Raw genomic sequence first — 22,078 nt, 5'->3', positions numbered from 1 at the left:
CACTGTCTCAGTGCACTCATGAATTACAGCACGCTTTCCTCCAGGGTTTCAGCTCCTTCTCTTTTTTTACATTTTCCAGACGAATCCCCAAAAGACAGTGCTGTCACCACCAAAATTCACTGTAGGGATAGAGCTCTGTCTAGGTTGTGCTCAATGTTTGAACATATGGCTTGCTTTCCATACTGAGTCAATAGAAGAATGGTCATGCTACTGTTGTCCATGTAATTACAATGAATGTGGTCAAAAGCTTTTAAAAAATCAATATAAATGTATCACAAAAGTCCAAATGACTTGTCTCCTGAAGACATCAATGGCATTATGTGCGGGAAAGAAAGAGTTTCTGGAGGTCTCTTGAAATGCCTTCATTCCAGTTGTAAAATTTGGTAAAATATAAACATTGTTCATAGTTTAATTGAAAGTGTTTTATCCATCTCTTTATAATGTAATTTATTCTTTATGTGTACTAGGTTTGTCAAACGTACTGGTATTGCTACCGGTACTACTTGGTACTAAAACTGCAGACAGAGCGAGAATGGCAGGGGAACAGACAACAAGTGGCAAACATCTACATTTCAGGTTTGACAGTACAGTTCTATGTACCGCTTTTGCCCTATGCAGATAATTCAGTGAGATCCAACTGTGTTGCTGCTATGTCCTGAAATCGCATATGAATAAAGCTGAAATACTGTGGATTATTTCCTTTATGTCAAAAGGTCAACTTCTGAACTGAAGTCAATTCACAATCACATACTTATGCAAGCAAGCGCTTCTCCCCTCACTGTAAATTTTTCTCAGCAGTGAATTACACATGATGTAATCCAATAACGTTTTCTCTTCTGGTTGGTGTGTTCATGTGTTTTGGAGGAGGCATGGCTTTGGATGGCGTTTTGCAGGCAAGGGTGGTATCGTATGCTTTCAATGCTAGCAGGCTAAAGTTCGCATTTCCCAGATCACCTATTGCACTTTTAAGACAGCTTTTTGTTTCATATTGTAACAGGATTTTTCAGGAGAATGTAGAATTTAATGAGCTTGCTTTTTAGAGATTAGCAGCTTTAGTGATTATAAAGGGAGTGCTCTTCTCTTGCTTTCTGTTTATTAACCAATAACAATCTGAATGAAACATTTTCATAATGTTAAGTACACTGAAAGTTTCTGGATTGATAACTGTTTTTAAATGGGGGATTGAATCGGTAACTGCATGATTGACAGTGGCAACCAACGGACGAGACAAAACTGGACACATTTATTTTTTTAAAGTACTTAATCTCAACAGTTTTTGCTCTGGTACCAAAATTGGTACCAAGAGCAAATTTGTACAGACCACTGAAATGTTGGTACTGTGACAACAACAATAATAACTGTTCTATTGGGTTTTAAGCTTCTGAAATAATCTGGTGGAAACATGGTCATATGAATTTATTGCACGTTTTGGGGGTGAATTAAGGGTGATTGGGACATAAGGTAAAATGGGACAATATAACTATATCGAGTTTATTTTTTCGCCTGGTTAGAGAAAATTTTTTTAATTAAGGCCTACCTGTGAGAGCGCATAATCAAAATTGCATGCCCTCATTGGTGTGATATCATGTAGGGGGGCAGGGCCAGGATGTTGACCCTGGTAAGCATAAGATGATGAAAATTACTTAAGCTTTAGCTAGTTTTAATAATAAGGTCATAAAATTATTATAGCTAATATATTGCTCAAACATTTGATGGAAACATGACTATGATGTATAGCTGCAGCTAAATGTGTTATGTTTTTATTTTCAGAATTAGGTGGTTTTTATTTTGTCCCATCCACCCAAACACACTTTGGGAGAATGGAACAGCATGATTTTGAGACAGTGCTTAAGGCTTTGCTAATTAAGAAAACGATTAACCTTGCAATAGAGAACCATTGTGTATGCGCTGTATGCTCTAAACTGGTGCTTTTCAGCCCCTTAATTTGTGCAAACAAAGTTACACATTTTGACTTATTTTGTTGCAGTAGTAGCCTACACTATATTCATGTTTCCATGAAAGTTTTGTGCAATATATGAACTATGACAATGTACCCTAATACACTACCTAAGCTAAACCTAACACTAAGTTTAACTTTGACCTTTTAATATATTCCTAGCTAATCCTGATTAATTTAAGCTATTGCAGAGTAGAATGCGTCCAGTGAGACAGAGAGCGAGATGTAGGAAGACAGCAAAAGGGAGAGCACAGGGATAGAACAAACATACAGCAATTAAAAAATACAACAAGTGGATTCAGGAAAGGATGAAGGGGGTCATTGAAGAGTACAAGGAGATAGTGGAGACAACATACCCAAGTTAAGGTTCTTAGCCAGAGCCTGGAATGTGCTAAAATCAACTTTGCGAGGTAAATGAAGGGAGTTGTAAAGGGCTATAATGCACATTGTTGGAAGTAAGTCCCACATTCTCCAAGAAGATGAGGTCCAGCTAGTAGAGCTTGTCAAACATCTGAGCAAGAGAGGGTTCCCCATGAGAAAACCTGAGATGCAAGATATTGCCGCCCAATTTGCAGAAGCCATTGGAATAAAAGTCCTTGCCCAATAGAAAGGCAGGTCACTTCTTGTTTCAAGGCTTTCTAAAGGCCTGGTTATACTTAATTTTCCGCGTTCCATATCATGCACAATCATGTCCGCATCGTTTTAAAAGTATACTCTTGAGGATGCACGCATTCCCTCCTCATACAACACAAATTATTCAACCAGCTGACAGGGCATTCTTCAAAAGCTTGAAGTATCACTAGAACCTGGAGGGCCGGATCTACACCAGAGAGAATGGTGGAAGGAAGATGCAGAGGCAATTCTTCCTGCTCTCGAGGGCATGGAAAAATGCAGCAACACCACAGAATACACAAGCAGACTTTAAAGTCAGTGGGATCTACCCACTAGATCCCACCCACATTGACCAAACTCTTTTTTCTCCTACTTTACAGTTTTTTTCAGTCGCTAACAAGCGTTTGTCCAGCCAGTTGTCACATTTTCAAAACTCTAAACACAATTAGCACAGCATCGGTCTTTTGTGGCCATACCATTCACACATTTCATGTTGTTTTCAAACAATATGCAGTCAGTGAACACATTTCCATAATGCTTACATTTTCTTAACAGACAAGCTATACCTCCCAACAAAACTATGGATTGTTTTTGTAGTATTTACGAATGTTAACACACAACATCCCACAATAGCAAAAACAATATTCCAAACCTTAGATACAGTATAAAAACCTCTGCTTCTGCAATGATCAGTTCAAAAACAATATATCTCAGCTGATAACAAACAAACAATTGAATAATTGACACAGAGCTTATTTATGTTGGGTAAATTGGGCCAACCACAGCTGATTCCAGTCTGCCTTAGACTGGCTTAGAGTGGCAGAGGTTATTTTTTTCTATTACATTGACACTTATACAGTAAAAGAAGGACTGTGAGGAGTGATGTTTTTGGAAACAGAAAGAGAAAAAGACAAACACTGTAATGTCTGGAAGAGGAAGAGTAAGAGCAAGGGGCCCAGTGAGAAGAGCAGGCCCAGTGAGAGATGCAGTGAGAGATGTAGTGAGAGGTGCAGTGAGCCAGTGGACCCTATAATACCGAGCGCATCCTTGCCTTTCTCAATGATCTCCACCAGCGCCTGGGTCCAGAGCAGGATGAGGAGGGTGAAAACATGAGGACCTTTGTAATTACCTGGGACAATGTGGCTTTCCATCATTCGCAAGCAATAACAACATGGTTTGAAGTCCACCCAAGACTGGTAAGTCTCTTCCTTCCACCCTATTCACCTTTCCTCAACCCCAGAGAGGAGTTATTTTCTGCATGGAGGTGGACGGTTTATGACCATCAACCACATGACCAGATGTCCCTCCTTGAAGCCATGGATGCTGGTGCAGGGACATCACAGTTCATGATTGCCAAGGGTGGATCCAACATACCAAGTGGTTTTATCCCAGGTGCATCGCCTTGGATAATATCAGATGTGATGTTGATGAAAACATGTGGCCTAACCCTGAAGATCGCAGAGATTAGATACAGTAATTTTGTGCTTTTTGCTGTTGTTTTTTTTGTTTGTTCAGAATGCTCTTATGTGTTTCATGGATATTTTGTTCACTGTAAGCAATACTGTAAAACTTTTTCTGTTCTATCATACCGTGTTTCTACTGTACCTCCTGTAGTAAAGAGTAAAAGGAAAAAAACTGATTTGCTTTTTACTGGAATGCTTTTGAATGAGAACATTACTGTACATGTGGACATACAGTTCCCAACCAAGACATTTAGTGTAAAAACGGTGGATTGCATGGTTTGCATGCAAATACCTGTAAAACTGAAACATAAAAGTCTATGCAGTTTTTGTAATGTCAAGAATAGCCAGTATTCTGAAACCTGGTGTACTTTGATTGACTGCATGTACCTTGTGAAAAGAAATCAAGTGTTATTCTTTGACAGAATAATTTCATTTTGAGTCAGATTTCCAGTGTTTTGGTAAAGTTAGTGTGTGCAGAGAAAGATGTGTTCTATTTTGAAATGAAGAGTTAGTATATATTTAACAAAATGTGTTTTTGAGAAGAAAATTAACCATTTGGCCAATTGTGTTTTGTAGGTGTGAGTCTGTGTTAAGAGTTTAGAAAAAATATCTGAAGTATGGGTAAGCGCTTGTTAGCGATTGAAAAAAACTGTAACATAAGAACAGAATGCAGCACCTGAGGCCCACCAGACCCCTTAGGATCCTCACTCAAGTCCTTTCTGAAAGTCATAGCCCAAGTCCTCCTCCAAGCCCTAGTCCAGGTAATACTTCATCAAGCCCTCATCAAATCTCTGTGCAGAGCACCCCACACTTTGTTGTCTTGGTTAATATACCCATCCTTGAGCCGCAAGCTTCCACCTCACAAGCAACACACATTTTAAATATGTGGCAAGCAAGTCCAAAGGAAAAACAACAATCCAAAATGCCAAGAAGGAAGAGTCGTGTGTGTTTTGTTTGCATAAATATGGGGACAACCTAAAGAGCAACCTAAAAAAGCTGAGGACTGGATCTCTAGTGTTATCTGTCAGTGGTGGTTTCATGACTCCCGTGGAGAAGATAATGAAATCATTGAAGATAACACCTTCACCTGCAAGGACTCTCTGTTTTTGGTCTGATGGACCGGGGTAATTTTTCCTACAATTAAATGCGTTTGTTAAACAGTTTATTGGGGATGAGGGACAGTTCACCTAGGTTTTGTAATTCAGTTGACATAAATGTTTTAATACATTTTGGGGAAAAATAATGAAATCTGTTCAATGAAATGTGGGGGAAGAGAATTGAATTGTGTCACTTGTAATGTATGAATTGTGGATGTATTTAAAACATTAAGTAATAAAGTTAAACTGAAATAAACACGGAGTCATGAATATTAATTTAGCGTGTGTAATAATTTACACTGGCTGTAATAACTGATAAGATAAGTGCTGTCCAAATCACCCAGAGGTTGTGTCCCAATCACACAAATGTTTAAATAAAAACAGGTTTAAATAAAAGGGTATGTCACACCTCTTTTCATTATTATATAACCTTGTTTGCTCCTTAAATGGATAGATAACAACTTCAGTATTACAGAAATTAATCATTTGCTGGGCTGTTGTCAATTTAGCCTTACAACAAACAAAAAAACACACACACAAAAAAAAGACCCAATCACCCAGTTTCCCCTATTTATCAATTACTCTTTTGCAGATGAAATCAAATTTCCTAACCAGTCAGAACAGATTTTGATGCCATGGCTTCACTGACATTTTCAAGAAATGAAGGTCAATTAAAACTTAACTTTTAATGTCTCTTTGTTTTACTAATGAATAACCTGATCAAGACAAAATGATACTTTAAAAAAAGAGAGAGTCTTTGTCTTGTAAAAATTTTTGTTAACAGAGTACAAATATTTGGCTTAATGGAGCCAATATAAATTGAACCATATATACTGATATATGAATGAGAAAGTCACCTTTGCTAAAACCATGCAACTTAAGTGTCGGCCCAGATCTGGTACTGGAATCCACATGTACCAGATGTGGCCCAGATCTTGGCCGACACTATGTTGCTGTATGGGTATGATCAAGAACATTTTATAATGTCACTCTCTTATATGATATCAGAAATATCAAAAAGGGAAAGTTCACATAACGTGGTTATTAGCGAAGATCTGTAAGACTGCACTCTGTGTAACGGACATTAAGGTGAGCTCAGCAGAATCTTATACAGGTCTTCACTACACTCAGCCAGGTGTAATATTCCAATCAATATACTGTGTTTCTGTTATCCAGTCCATATTCCCTACATACCTACATTAAATATTTACACAGTACACCCAACTTAGTATGACACTGAGCAAAGAAAGCAGTGGCATTGCTCAACATAGCAGTCACCTTGTAAAGCGGTAATGCCCAGCTCATCATTACTGCTCGGTTCTGATCACAGGTCACTGACTCCGTCCAATCTCTCCTTAACCGCTTGAAGAAGAGCTTGCTTAAACCAGGATCTGTGGTCTGAGAGTCTTTTTAATCGCATTCTGCTGATAGATGTTATAGGCATCTATCTGACAGTACAGTACATCTGCAAAAAAAATTCTTACCAATAGCTTTTTTTAACCATGTGTTCCTATAGGTGTCTAGTAACACCTCCCAATTTATCCACGGCTAAATCCTCGGGGAAATGCCTGGAGAGGCAAAGTTGGGGTGGCAAGAGGCTACATGAAATCATTACAGAGAAGTTACAAAAAAATATATATTTAATAAATATAAATATTTGTTGTGGATGCAATGCTTTTGAACACTTTTCCTCTGGCATGCTGCGTTTTAATGTTTTTACTACAGAGATCATTGCTTATGATAATAGCAGATTGTCTGATAAAGTAGTTTTGTGCATAATGCACATAACAAGGTCTATCTCTTTCCATTAAAAATATAAATCAATTAAAAATACTATTTGGCCAGTGGAAAAGTTTGAGAGAGAGAGAAAAAAAATCTTTGAAATGTATTTTGCACTATTTGATTTATTTATTCAAAAACAAGGCAAGGATGTCACGGTAGTTTGAAGCAGAGGAGGAAGCAGGATCCACGTGCCGCATTCCTTTATTAAATAAACTCAAAACTACACAAATATAGACTCAGGAACAAGACTCAACAGAGTTGAACAGAACAAACAACGTTAAGAACTGACAAAGATTGAAACTAGACAGGGCTTAAATACAGAGGTAGACAAGCTAAACAAGATAACAAGAGGGTGTGGGTAACACCTGGGGAGACTAATTAACATTAAACATAACGGGGAGCTGCTAAACATGGAACAAGACGGGAATATAGACTAGAATCTGTGTTACGGTCATTCTACGTCACAGCGCTTCCTTCGCTACGTCCTATGCCGGCAATCATCTCCTGTCGTCAGAAGCCAGTTTTTTTCATTTATAAAGTTTTAAATATGTATATTTTTACGACAAAACTGCACGGATTACCCTCAGAAGGCCTTCGTTTATCACCCTGGAGCCGGATGGATTACTTTTGTGAAGGATGCATGCACATTTTTGGGTCTTGAAGGAGTTGGACCCCATAACTTGACATTATAACCATATACTATGACATTAGACCCCATAACTATGACATTTTTTAAAATAACTGAAAATGTGTTCATCTGAAAAATGATTGACATATGCATCTCGAATCTCAATTCAATTCAACTGTCTCCATTGACTTCACATTGCGAGAGACTGCATCCTTGTCATTTCTTGCTTCTAACTGAAGACAGAAAAATGCCTAAAAGCTGCTGTGTGACAAGGTGTATAGCAAACAAGCTAAAAAAAAAATGAAATTAGTTTTTATTAGCTGTCGACCCCAAAAAAAACAACTTTAAGGACATAAAAGTGGATACAGGCAGTTAAGACAAAGCGTAACGTATCTCATTACTCTGAGAACTAACGTACGCGCGCTGGAGGAGAACGTCATCCGCAACACAAGATAGCTTATCTTACAGAAATATAATATATAATATATAAAACTGACATTTGGATATTTGACTCACCAGTGACCAAATGTTTAACTTACTGCACACGTAATTGTATTTTTAGTGCATACTACTGAGTGTCAGGATCCCACAATTTACCCATTCGTCCTTAAACGCTCGTTTTTTGGGGTCGACAGCTTATAAAAACTTATTTCTGGGTTTCTTAGCTTGTTTGCTGTACACCTTGTCACATAGCAGCTTTTAGGCATTTTTCTGTCTTTAGTTAGAAGCAAGAAATGAAAAGGAGGCAGCCTGTCGCAATGCAAAGTCAATGGAGACAGTTGGATTGTTTTCCCCCCCGGTGAGCGTGGTCTTCAGATTATGACGCATTACGCTCTGTCTCTCTAAACGTTAAACATAACGGGGAGCTGCTAAACATGGAACAAGACGGGAACACAGTCTAGAATCATGACAAGGATAGACTACTAAATAATTTGTATTAATGTAATGTCCCGGAGAGGTTCTGTAAATACCTAATCTTCCTACACAGCTTCTCTGGCTGCGATAACGTATCAGCAATTTCTGATATAAGAGGACATATAAGAAGGGGTGGATATTTGCTTCATGTGATAGGCTTGGTGAGTGACATTATATGTATAATATCTTTCTGTATATGTATCATTTTCTTTAGATTTTCTGTCTAAAAGTGACCAAAGGGACATTTAACTCCAGCTCACCATCGGTGTAGCCAAACTACTTCATCTCCAAAACATTCGTACGCATGGGTCAGAGTTTGCGTGCAGGTGCACACATTTTCCCGTCAAGTTTGTTTTTATAAATCACAACTTAAGCATCGGAAGTGGCGTACTCGTCTTTCAGGGCCTGTTTTGTGCGTACGCAATGATTATAAATGAGGCCCCTGATCTTCCTACACAGCTTCTCTGTCTGCGATACCGTATCAGCAATTTCTGGGTTTAGCAAACCAACTTTGCTCACCAAGCTCTGCAAGACTGACAAAGCAGAGTCAGGATGTGTTCAATGACATCAGAGCCAAGAAAAGTGACATCATCAAAGCTGGCTGCGAACTGTTCAAGCTCATATTCTGCGGAAATCCACCTGAAGATTTGATATCTTCACAAGCGGGCCGCAGCCGGGAGCATCAAGCCTGAGAAACTGCCTCCGACTACAGGAGCTGCAGCACAGCACTCTCTGCGGGCATATCTCCAGACCAGAGATAGGCTACTGCTATAAAGTCTGCTAGTCAACTAGTCTCTCTCCTGTTTACTGAAGTCAGCTGTATCCGTATCCAGATCAGATGATGGACCTGCGCTGGGGCCCATCCACAAAGCATCCCTCATCAGCCCTGTGAAGGCCTCATCGACACGACAGCATCAGCACTGATCCTCAACAAACCCGTCTACATATCGACGTATGACTCCGGCCTCCAACCAGATGGAACTGGATAAATGTTCTGATCCAATCTGACTTCTGACCTGTAATGCTCCTGAATCATAATCATACACTGTTCACTCATTGGCCAGAGGAGAACTGGCCCCCGACTGAGCCTGGGTTCTCCCAAGGCTTTTTTCTCCATTCTGTCACTGATGGAGTTTTGGTTCCTTGCCGCTGTCGCCTTACCTTCTGGCTTGCTTAGTTGGGGACATGTAATATTCAACAATATTATTGATCTACCTTACTTAAGGTGGACGATGACGCAATTTTCTTCTAGAAACAAACTTTGTTGTATTATTTTCATATCACTGTGAAGCTGCTTTGATACAATCTGTGTTGTAAAAAGCGCTATATAAATAAAGGTGACTTGACAAAGTCCATCACTGGATGTCCTTGAGTATCGATGGACACAAGGAGAACAAGGTTATGCACCAGTCCCTACAATAGATCCCATTGCACCGGACTACCTTCTGAAGTTTGTCCACTGCAACTGTGCTGAGGACTGTGACACTCTCAGGTGCGGCAAGGAGTCAAGTGTTTTTCTGTTTGTGGGAACTGTCATGGTAACTCTTGCCAGAACATCAACCAGCCAGATGATAACAGGAGTGAGGGAGATGCAGGGGAGTTGGATGAGGTTTGGTCAATTTTAAACTGGTTTAGGAAGTTTTGTTTAGTAATTGTTCAATAAAAAAACACTTTTTTATGGATTTTGTATGGACTTGGAGCCATTTTTACTCAAAACTAATGGCTGGGATAGATACAGCACCCCTAAAAACCCATAGTTAGACATCTCAAAAGCTAATATTGGTAAAAAAAATATTTGTTTTTATATTATTTTTACCCAGGCCCTCTGGGCACCCCAACTTTGATTGCCTCTCCAGGCGTTTCCCCGAGGATTTGGCCGTGGATAAATTGGGAGATGTTACTAGACACCTATAGGAACACATGGTAAAAAAATCTAATGGTAAGATTTTTTTTTTGCAGATTGGAAAAAAAAAATACCTACCTTTCCCTAACTATTACGCTGATTAAATAATTGTCTTGTACCCCAAATGTGTCCGAAAGTTTTTAATCTTAATACACAATACAGAACTACTGCACAACATGTCCCTTCTGCAAGATGTTTAGCTAAGATAACATTCGTTTACCACTTTATTCTGAGACACTCAAGCATTTGTGGTCTCTCGGAAACATATCGAACAGCAAGTACAAAAGTTCACCCTAAGTCAATCAACTACATTTGAGGCATAAAGATTAATCAGTTAATCAGCTTCATCAGTTTACAAACCGAAAAATGGTTTCTTTATTGTTTGAGTTACTAGCATGCAATGGAACAGATTATTGTCATGTATTGATTAGTTACTTTATTCATCTATGTATACACTTTCACTTCACATCACTAGTAAAATCCACAAAGAGAACAGGAACACGCATACAGGAGCAACAACCAACAAACAACAACTGAAGCACAGAGGTTTAAATAGACAGGTTAACAAGAGGCTGATGAGTGACAGGTGTTGGTGATTTGATGTCATGGGAACTAATGAGGGTAAATATGGTGACAAACAAGGTACAAGGCAAAACAGGAACCAAACACAGGAAGTGAACACAGAAACAATTGGGAACTAAGAATACACTTTAACATAAAAGTCCTACAAGACACAGTTCCAGGGATTGTGACAGTGGCGACACTGTCACTGAGCACTGATTTGCTCACAAGAACCAATGGCTTTTGATGTCAAATGGCATTAACACACACATTTTTAGAAAGGCCAAAGAGGCAGAGATTTATCATTCCATTTAGGGCTCAACTAGTGCGTCCCTTTATGAAATCAGACAGGTTATGAACTCGGAATGCAGTCGGACAGGTTACACCACACTAGGGTAGAAGTGTGGTACAATAAGTGAGGAAACCTCAAATCTCTTTCCTCTTGAAACAATGTGAACCTCCACCCTTCTCTTTTGTCAGTTTTGGGCTTGACATTTTTTTTAACACTTGGAGCAGAGATTTAAATATAATCTACTCATACTGCAATGATCAAATTCATATCATTCCATTTAGGGTTCAACTAGTGCGTCCCTTTATGAAATCAAACAGGTTATGAAATGGGAACGCAGTCAGACAGGTTAAACCACACTAGGGGGAGTAGTGTGGTACAATAAGTGAGGAAAACACAAATCTCTTTTCTCTTGAATGTGAACCTTCGCCCTTCATGAGCGTCATGTGTTTGTCATGAAACACTGCTCAGATATTTCTCAGGACTAATTGTTTTAAACAGCCAATGTCAAAACCTCAGTGCACCAAATTGATGGATGGCACCTATTTACAGGATTTTTCCATTTATAACTGGGATAATAAAAGCGGTTTACGCTAACTTAACCACCAATAGATCACCTCTATATCTATGTGTATAATCGGCTAAACCATAATTTACAAACAGGGTGGCGAGCTAAAGCTGTAAACGGCAAAACGGCATCAGGTCCTTGTGGAAAATCAATGGTCCTGGTGCCCTCGCAGGACGTCTGTGGTGGACAAACGGGGTGGCCGCTTGACTTTCAGCAATACTGAGGTCAGAGCTTTCATTAGTCCATTCAAACCACAAACACAAGGACACACTATCAGCGCTGTGATCTGTCAATGCGCACAGCATCTAGGCCAGTGTTGTTGTTGGGAATTGTGCGCTATCACAGGAGATCAGATGTGGCTCAAGCAGGATTACGCTGGATGAAGAACCGCTCACACAGAGGACGTGACGGCCCTGGCGTGTCTTCAAAACCCCATCACCTGTGTTAACTATCTGTGAGCCATTGCAAATCGACCTCCACAGCCTATTGTATACACCGTACACAGACGATTCGACAAGTAGACGGTCACTCAATGTCTCCCAATAGATGGATGTAACACGTACACAACAAAATGACAAAGGGTATAACAAACATTGTTTAGCTTTCCATATGAGGGCAAAAGATGAGCATTTTAATACAGTAAAGTGCAATACTGCCATCTGCTGGACACCCTGAGATTTTAATTTTTAGACTTGAGTGATTTTGATTGCAACAAGACATCTACTCTGACAAAAACAGATATGTGAGGGCCTTATTCAGAAGGACAACTATGTATGTGCATTATGGATGACAAAAGTAGCTTACACATGGAATTATATTAACATGTGTTTGATTCTTACAGTATGTATACAGCAACAGGATGTGTTATCTGTCACTTTTTATCTGTTGTCTTTTAGACAAAAAGACATGAGGTAAAACTTTTACATTTTATGCTTTAAATGTATTTTATCTGCTATCAGGATGGTCTGCTATCAATTTTGCATATTCATACCATAAAAAAAAGGTCCAGTGACACAGCTTTTATGCTTTATTTCAACCAGAAATATATTTTCAGTTTTTAAATGAAGTGAAGCAATATTCTGATTATTTCGTTTTTAGAAACATAAAATGTTAAAAACAATAAAAATGAAAAAAGATCATTGAATGGATTGAAAATCCTTTTTTTTTTTGGAAAAGTGGAATTCTTCCTACTGATTATTAAAATATTTTGGATCCCCACTTCAACAAAGCTAATGTAATTACATTGCATATGAATGCGAAGTTCATTATGGTCTATGACTTTCTGTTGATCCAATAGCAGTTTACCCCCAATGTAGGCCTATGTGACACTTCACATTTGGGAATTCACCAATGTGATATTTTTAGGCCAGGATCATTTTGCTTTGACATAATAAAGTGACTGTTGGACACTTTGGATATGTGATAAATACATGCGAAATGTGAAACGTGAATGAGTGTTTGTTTAAATGAGTTTGGGCTGATGTCGTGCTGTAAAAGACATCTCCAAAACTGCTTTCAAATCAGCATATAAACCCCTAAACCAAACACTAAAAAAGGTATCTTCACTTCTTTTTATTCCAGTGTCTATAAGTGTCTTCCATATGCTTTACTCTTTTATAAACAGCAACTATTTGAACAAGGTCTCTGTGAGTGCTCAAAGCAGCCTGTCTGTATTCCCACGGTGCACTAAATATACATGAGGAATTGCCTAGCCCTGTGTCTGTGCTTATTATATCTCGATTATTCATATCCGAGTCGCGCTAGATCCGTGTGACCAATAATAACTGATTCTGTTTACATGAGAAACACTTCACCAAACTAAACTTGATGCTTTTCCATTCACTTTAAAATTCTTCAACTTTTATTTTTTGAGAGTAAAGTTTTCAAATGAATACACATTTTATTTGTATTAAATTATTATACAGTAATGCAAAATGAATCTTATTTTCATAGCCAGAATGTATTGAAATTGTACTTTTTTTTATTATTCACATTAGGGTAAAACAGTAGGCTATCTACCTTGTAATAAGGCATTTTGCAGCTCATATATATATATATATATATATATATATATATATATATATATATATATATATATATATATATATATATATGCAGTATATAAATGCAAAAATTTCTCAAATATATACATGCATGTATGTGTATTTATATATATACAAAATAATTATACACAATACACACATATATTATGTAAACACAAACTTTTATTTTGGATGCGATTAATCGCGGTTTACAGCCCTACATATAGGTATAAAACAGTTTCACAAAACACACTTTTCAACACTATTACTATTATTTTTAGTTGGCTACTATTATTTTTGCTTGCTGTGTGATACTTTTATTGCTGGCCCTCTTCTTCCATGAAAGGTCTGCCAGATGACCATCAGTAAATTAAATACTGGTGTCTCTTCAGCACCTGAAGAGCATCAGCATAGAGGGAAATCGCCAAAAGACAAAAATACACAGCAATGACCTCAAACACATGCACACGAGAAAACCAATACATCCTTAGACGTAACAGTAAATTAAGAGTGAGCACTTAATCGAGCGAGGTTGTCGAAACTTGCCATGTCCACTTGACGAAGTTGAACGCACTTTCCCCCACGGGCAAGCGCTTCGGGAAGTTCACGAGTGTATGTTTAAAAGTGGAATTGAATGCTGCGCTTGTTTCATTCCTGAATGAATCAGCAACTTTGAGGAACTTGGTTGAATCAGTGGTCTACTCACTCACTCACTCGAATAGACCGTTCTTTGCTGCCACCAACTGAGCAATCATGTGACTTTCACTGAGGTCGCTGTCCTAGTACTGAGCCTTGACCTCAAGGCTCAGTACTAGGACCGTTACTTTTCACCCTGAAACATGGTACCCTTGGGAAATGTCATTAGGAAGCATGGCATTAGCTTTCACCGCTACACTGATGATACTCAGCTCTATATTTCTTCGTGCACCGACATAACTTATCAATTCACAAAATTTATGGAATGCATAAAAAAAAATCTAAGTGCCCGCCCCAATTCCACACTTGTGACTATTGACCTTATTCACTGCAGCGCCATCTTTGTTTTTTAGTGAATAGACATACATCTCTTCAGTGGGTTGTACTGTTTATTTAATGTGTTTTTGGATTGTTCTGTTGACAAAACACTGGAAAAATATCTTGCCAAGAAATTTCATTAGACAAAAAACTTGGCAATGACAAAGTTTGTAAATAGTTTTAAAGTTTTAATGTTGCGCTTTTTGCCTATGGCCTTTATAAAAGAGAAACTTGCCATCAAAAAATAAATCAAAATGTGTGGTGTAGTTCCTGATTAAAAGCCATTTTGAACCTCACTGATAAAAACGAAACCAATTATGTTCAAATCTACTCAAATAAACTCAACCAAAGCGAAAATGGTCCCTTTTGTTCTTATTAACCCTGTGCTGTTTGTGTGATCATGTGAGGGAAGCTTTGAGGGCTTATGTGAGCTTCAGGGCCATTTACCGCAGCTGTTGGACCAGAAAACCTGGAGCAGTTCTTCAGCTCTGGATTAAAGCGTTTGGAGCAGCAGTCGGAAACATTCGGAAGCCAAATGAAGCTAACCAACATCACAACAGACAAATCTGAGGGTCATGTGCTCTTCTGTGCTGTACCAGCAGCCATATCACCCTGTAGCCCAAGACTGGTTTCCCACTGAAGCTAAGCAGGGATGAGCCTGGTCAGAACCTGGATGGGAGACCTCCTGGGAAAAAACAGTGTTAGTGAGGACAGCAGGGGGCGCTCACCCTGTGGTCTGTGTGGGTCCTAACACCCCAGTATAGTGATGGGAACAGATGTTAGATGTTAAACCGAGGTACTGATTCTGTGGTCATTAAAAATCCCATCCTGGTCAAATTTGCCCATTGGCTTCTAAATCATATATACTGATTGGTTCATCATTCAAAATGTGTCCTCTCCACTATGCAAGCTGGTTTCCGCCACAGAATAAAATATAAAAAAAGTTAATTGCAACTTTTATCTCACAATTCGGCAACACTTTACAATAAGGTTAATTAGCTAACATGAACAATACTTCTTCAGCATTTATTAATCTTAGTTAATATTAATTTCAACATTTACTAATAAATTATTAAAATCAAAGGTTGTATTTGTTAACATTAGTCAATACACTATGAACTAACATGAACAAACAGTGAATAGCTGTATTTGTATTACCTAATATTAACAAAGATTAATTACCGTAATACTGTAACAAATGTATCATTGTTAGTTCATGTTAATACATTAACTAATGTTAACTAATGAACAGTTATTGTAAAGTGTTATCCACACTTCTAACTTTTTCTTATTCTAAACACAATCGCGAGTTTACATCATTGCGATTTTTTTATCTCAGAATTGCAAGTTATAAAGTCAGAATTGCGTGATATAAAGTCAGAATTGCGTGATATAAAGTCAGAATTGCGTGATATAAAGTCAGAATTGCGAGTTTATTTCTCGCAATTGTGAGTTTATACAGTAGCTTGCAATTCTGATTTTATATCTCTCAATTCTGACTCTATAACACGCAATTGTGAGTTTAAATTTCACAATTCTGACTTTATAACATGCAATTGCAACTTTATATCATGCAATTCTGACTTTATATCACGCAATTCTGAGAAATAAAGATGTAAACTCGCAATTGTGAGATAAAAAGTCGCAATTATCTTTTAAAAGGTTTTATGGCGGAAACTAGCTTCCAATATGAGACGGCACAATATGGCTGCCGTCACATCATCCAAGGGGATGCTGCACATTGGTGGTGGTAGAGGAGATTCCCCCCTTTCAATCGCCTTGATTATACCCAGAAAAGCGCTATATATATTTAACAAATTATTATTATTGGCTGTGAGAGGGGGATGTTGCTTACCCTCAGGCCGTGGAGGAGGAGTGCTCGGGTTTGCTGGGAGATAATTGTTCATTTTGGGTTGTTACAGTGTAACAGTAGTAGGCTTGTTGTCTTATAGTGGAGGTTTTATGTGTTTATTTGTGCACATTTACTCAGATGTGTCAGTTTTGAGTTGAACTGATCTAATTTTGTGTCCCTGGAAAATGGTGATCTAAAGCATTATGTTGAATAAGGCTTTTGTGTATATGTGTTAATGTAATTCTTACCCCAGTTAATGTTAATTTGAATCATTTTGTGGGTATATTTTTGTGCTATATATGACGACTAAATCAGCAAATGTTTATTTATTTCCCTTATCAATTTATTGATGCACATACCAAACTTATATCTAAATATGTGACTATTTCGAAGCAAATGCACATTGTTCTTAAGGGGGCATCTTAACCTGTTCAGAACAACAGCAATATTTAGTGTGATTTTAAATAATAAACATGTAGGCTTAATTAATAACTTACTGTATACATTTCAGACATTTGGCCAGTTAGTTTCTATATTTCTTCTCCACGATGAAAATAGTTTCTGATGAATAACCCCTTACTGAATGTCAATGTAGTGTTACACTCAGTTTGTTCCTCAGCCAGCAGGTGCCGTACTCTCCAAAGAGATGTAGTACCATTATCAGCAGCATCATGTGTGTAACTGTATCAGGTTCAGATAATGCACTCGTTTTTATCAGTCATCTGTATTATTTGACATTAAAACGTAATGTCTAATAATAATAAACACCTTAAAGGCTTATTTCACCCAAAAATGAAAATTCTGTCATTAATCACTCACCCTCATGTCGTTCCAAACCCGTAAGACTTTTGTTCATCTTCGGAACACATGAATATCTTTTTGATGAAATCTGAGAGCTTTCTGCCTCTCCATTGACAGCTACGCAACTACCACTTTGACCAAAGCAAATTTAGATGCTAAATTATGTGGTTGAAATTTCATTGTTTGTTCATCATTGATTACTCAATATATTATAGGACTATTCAATTTAGAATAACTGTCTAGCCAGGATATCCTTATTGTTTTGAAACAACAACCTTGCTAAAAAAAAAACTCTATTCTCAAATGTTAAATGTTAGGCCTCTAAAGACAAAATGAAAGGTTAAATATTTGGCCTGTAATGAAAAAGAAATGTAAGTTATAATTTATTTAAAATTCACTCGCAGACGTGCACTTCAGAATCTTGCCAGAAGTATTACCTTTAGCTTATGAATACTGTGATTTCAGACATACTACTCTTTTCATCCATTATATAGTCAAGTCAAGTCACCTTTATTTATAAAGCACTTTATACACAGATTGTGTCATAGCAGCTTCGCAGACTGTCCTCATCAATGGCTGGCTTTCTAAGTGGTGTCCGCAGGATAATAAAGGGTACATAGACAATTGTAAAAAAAAAAAAATTGGAGGCAGATGACCTGACCTGTTGAAAGGAGATGGTATTCATCCCTCCTGGGATGGTGACGCTCTTCTCTCAGGTAATATGGCACATTAGAGTAGAAACTTAACTAAATGGAGCTCAGGTCAGGAAGCAGACAGACTGGCTAAACCGACTGTCTGCTGGCTGTCTCACATCACAGAAGTCAGATAAATCCCAACACATAGATCACCTAGACATAATCATGATCTAATATTGTAATATGGAATCAATGTTGATGCCGTTGAAATTCTGCAACAGAGCGATGACATCTCAGATCATTATCTAGTCTTGTGTACTTAATTTAGCCAAGGCTGCAAAATTGGCGTCCTGTTACAAATATAGTAGAACTATCACTTCTGCCACTAAAGATTGCTTTATAAATAATCTTCCTGATCAGTTTCATCTCCTCTGAATCCCAGATAGCTTAGAACAACTCAAAGTTGCAACAGAAACTATTGACTCTCTCTCTTTTCCAGAACTTTAGACACAGTTGATCCATTGCACTTAAAGAAGATTAAAGAATATAGTCCAACGCCGTGGTACAACGAGCACACTTAAGAGAACAGACAGAAAAATGGAGCGCAACTGGAAGAAAACAAAACTAGAGGTTTTTCGCATTTTTGGAAAGACAGCACTATTGCATACAGAGAGGCCTTAAAAACTGCTAGATCTACTTTTTTTCGACTTCTTGTTGTATCTCTCTAATAGTGTTACCCGATCTTAGTGCTGCATTTGACACTATCGACCACAACATTCTTTTGAATACACTCGAAAAATATGTTGGCATTAGTGGAATTGCATTAGCATGGTTTAAATCATACTTATCTGACCATTATCAGTTTGTAGCAGTAAAAGGAAGAGGTGTCATATCGATCACAAGTTTAGTATGGAGTACCTCAAGGCTCAGTACTAGGACCGTTACTTTTCACCCTGAACATGGTACCCTTGGGACATGTCATTAGGAAGCATGGCATTAGCTTTCACTGTTACACTGATGATACTCAGCTCTATATTTCTTCGTGCACCGACAGAACTTACCAATTCACAAAATTAATGGAATGCATAGCTGCTGTAAAAAACTGGATGACTAGCAACTTCCTACTACTTAATCCTCACGTCATAACCTGTCTAACACTTGATCGATGTTCTGTCAAGTCTTCGTAATCAGTTAAGAACCTGGATGTGCTCTTTGATACCAATCTTTCATTTGAAAGTCACATTTCTAGCATCTGTAAAACCTCATTCTTCCATCTTAAAAATATAAAAAACGCAATCCAAATCCAAAACGCAGCAGCTCGAGTTCTTAGTAGACGTAGGAAGTATGACCATATTATCCCAGTTCTGTCTCCACTGCATTGGCTCCCTATTAAACATTGTATACATATATATATATACGTATACATAAAATCTTGCTAATTACTTACAAAATAAATGGTTTAACTCCACTGTACTTGAGCGAGCTCTTAACGCATTATAATCCTTCACGTCTATTGCGATCTCAAAATTCTGCCCAGTTGATATTACCTAGAATATCAAAATCAACTGGCGGTAGATCCTTTTCATATTTAGCACATTAAGGGTGAATCCCAATTCTCAGTCTTACCCCTTCCCCTTAGTTTTGCACACATTCACGTGAGAGTAAGGGCTATCCCAATTCTCGTTTTGATCGAGGGGTAGGGCTAAGGGGAAGTGGTAGATACCTCTTAAAAACCAAGCATTTTTGCGAGCTCGCTCAATTGGGAATCAATCAAAAACGTACTTTAGCTGGACAATGACTTTCTTCTAGAGCTGCACAGCCAAAACAATCTTTGTTGTATTAATTGCCTATTATCAATGTAAAGCTGCTTTGAAACAATCTGTGTTGCAAACAGTGTTATATAAATGAAGGTGACTTGACTACTTGTAAAGTTACTTATAGTAAGTAGAATGTCTGTTGGAGGCAGTCTACTAATCCTCTAATGACTGGTAACTGTTGCAAAGTTAGACCTACTTACAGTGAGTATAATGTGTGAAGCTGACCATTAAAATAAAGTGTTACCGTCTTAACATCTGTAATAATCCTTGACACATATTTAATATTGTACCTTATTTTTCCATAATTCTCCAAAACACAAAAAAAGTATGACAACTCTTACAATTGATGAACTTCCATCAATCAACTTTAATAGATCATTAGATGATGTAAAAACTACATTGGCATATGTAAGACAAACACTCTTCTATATGTACTATCCACTGGACAGTCCCCTTCAAAATGACAAAGAAAAACACAGTCCAAAGACATCTAGCTAAACACCTCTGTGTTGTCTTATCTCCTTCGCTTTGCTTCCTTCTCCATTGCAAAAGGACACGTCACATATTGCAAGCCAAGTCAAAATGCATAATTAGCAAACAATAAAAAAATTGTCATTTTTTTTGTCTTCCCTCATTTGTTCCTTGATAAAAGAATATACTTTTTTTTTTTTTTTTCGTTCAACGTAGTGTTGAGTGTAGTAAAATAGATCTGTATAAGCACTGCACAGTTTCTCCCGGAGAGGATATCTGAAGATATCTGAGGAACACGGGCCACAACGGGTCAACAGAAATCAGGGACGTGTCGCAATGTAGATGGAAGTGATATGAAGAACAGAGCACTGATATAGTTTCATTCAAACAATTCATGTATTCATGGAAAGGGCTGATAACATCAAATCCCACTTCATTTTCTCAATCAGCGTTGTCTTGTTTTCCAATAAAAACATTTAAACGGCTGTAGAGCAAGACAAACAAAAACCATTCTTAAGAAATTATTCTCTGAAAACAAGTATAGCGTAAATTACGGAAATTGACCATTTTTACTGGAAAACATGAAAAAAGCTTGTTAAGAAAATATAGTCTGCAGTCTGTACTCAACTGTCACGAAACAATCCAACAGATGATATGCATTCAATTACATTCTGAATATGACCATACAGGACCTGAATGAGACATTCTGTGGGATGAGATTTAAAGTTTGTCAAGAAAACAAAAACAAACAGCACTTTTTATGACGTCTGTATACATATATACAATACATACCCATGACTTGAATGTAATATTTTGCGTTGATCCTGTTTTAATGCATTGTACTCGTGACCATTAATAAGTATTAGAATTTATGGAAACAATAATTTGGCAATAATCATTTTTATAAGTAACACTTTACAGTAAAGCTGTACATATTGACTTTAGGCGACATTAATTAACAATGAAAATATTGACAACATTTATTAATCTTGGTTGAATTTAATTTCTACATACATATAACTTGATTTAACCTATAATTGCAGCAAATTAGTTTAATTCCAGATTGAAGGAACTAACAAAGAACAATTGTATACATGTATAAAGGACATAAATAACAAAGATTAATAAATGCTGTAAAAACACAATTAATTGTAAGCTCATAAACGTTAATGCAATAGCATATGTTAACATATAGAACTGAACTGTAGTGTTACAACACGATATTGCATTACATATCCAGACTTCATAGAAATGCTACACAAAAGACAGACACAACCAAGTGTAACAATAATTTAGCTGCATATGAATTCAGTAGATATTCCTTTTAAACAGAAGGGAGGGGGGGGGGGGGGGGGGGTTACTCTGACTGTGGTTAAATACATGTTTGTTAGCCCTTAAATGCACACACAGATGATGTTATCCATTATTTAACACTAAATAAATGCTTTACTGCGATCTCCTTTGTTGAGAATGATAGGTAACTGTGTGCAACTGGTTATTTGCATTGTGTTAATGTTGTAACTTCATCAAAGATGTGGCGTCTGTTTTCGAACCACGCAGGAAGACAAACCATTCAGTTGAACATGCTAAACTTTCCTTCCAAAAAAAAAAGTACCATTCAAACGATCTCCTATTTTCCCCCCATTGAGTGTTTTCAGATATGAATTCTTC

The sequence above is a fragment of the Phoxinus phoxinus genome (genome assembly GCF_949152265.1).
Source record: "Phoxinus phoxinus genome assembly, chromosome: 9".
NCBI classification, from domain to species: Eukaryota; Metazoa; Chordata; class Actinopteri; order Cypriniformes; family Leuciscidae; genus Phoxinus; species Phoxinus phoxinus.
The sequence above is the reverse complement of the archived record's forward strand: the minus strand, read 5'-3'. Positions refer to the sequence as shown.